Source organism: Trichinella spiralis (genome assembly GCF_000181795.1).
Source record: "Trichinella spiralis strain ISS 195 chromosome Unknown Scfld6, whole genome shotgun sequence".
NCBI lineage: Eukaryota > Metazoa > Nematoda > Enoplea > Trichinellida > Trichinellidae > Trichinella > Trichinella spiralis.
In genome coordinates, this window is record NW_003526945.1 from 6,076,821 (window position 1) to 6,078,098 (window position 1,278).

A 1,278-nucleotide genomic window follows, 5' to 3' on the forward strand; every position below is an offset into this window, starting at 1 on the left:
AGCATCCGTAAGAAACATAAGTATTATAGTATAGCATATATCAATGTAGTAATAATAGCGAAAGAACATATCTATTAGTCATATTGAGTAAATCAAGTATAGAATATGTGCACATGTCAGACATCATTTACTTGTTATTATAGACGATATGCAAGAGTGTGATTAGATTTGCGCACATTTTCGTGTGACGACCAACAAAGTAATCCGTTCAGAAACGTGGCATTCTGCAATATTGTATGATAGTAAGTTCGGTTTGGGTAACAACCTAATTCTTGATGAGTAAGAGCGCAATAGCATAAATTAAAAGTGATCTTTTTATTAATTTGTTTGTTAAAATGAAAGCTCTTTTGCTTAAAGATATGTAAGGTGATGAACAATGCAAATAGTATGAAAATTCATTTCATCAAGTTCATTTAGCATATTAAAATGTACAATTAGTTGTGAAAAAAATTGAAATTATTATTCTTGATACTGACTGCACGCCATGCAAAATATTTCACATTACCATCAAATATTTAGGCGGGAAATAACTTTATAAGAAAAGAGGAAGAACTAGTTAAGGAATAGACAATGCAATTTTATTACATACATTCTCTAAAGGATCTTTAAAAGGAATTCCATTTTTCATTCTCATTACTGGAAATTATCAATCCAAGCATAGAATGAATGTCAGTAACAGAAAATAGAAAGCCGCTAGTTTTCAGCTGGCCTATTGTTGAAGTCCTACAATCATAACATATGAAACATAACTTATGTTTGAGTCCTAGATGATTTAAGTGATTACAATTGAAAACGCTGCTTGACTCATGGCCATATCACACTAATATTATGAATTGATAACCACAGAGTGTAGATTCTGAAGAGTTGTACAAAAGTAAGTGCACAATATCAATAGCATATCACATTGACTGTGGTGAGTAAGAGCGTAATAGCCTAATAGTAATGGATAACCTGAGGCAAGAAAGATCTTGACAGTTTCTCATATGCATATCATTTAGTGTAAGACTCTTCTCACGGCATTGATAAAACTTCAATTTCTGCAATGCAATAATTCACTTCAATGGCACTGCGATCAATTCTGAAGCAACAAGTTTGAAAACAGCTGGAATTGTACAGAAAGGAAAGAAGCCTGCATTTCCAAGATAAAAAAATGTTGCACAAAAGTATCAAGTTTCAGAAAATACCATGTTTTAATGTGAAAAATGATTAACTTACATAACATCCCCCATCAAAGTTAAAATTCAAAAAAATGTCAAAACCTATAAATGGGCCAACGCT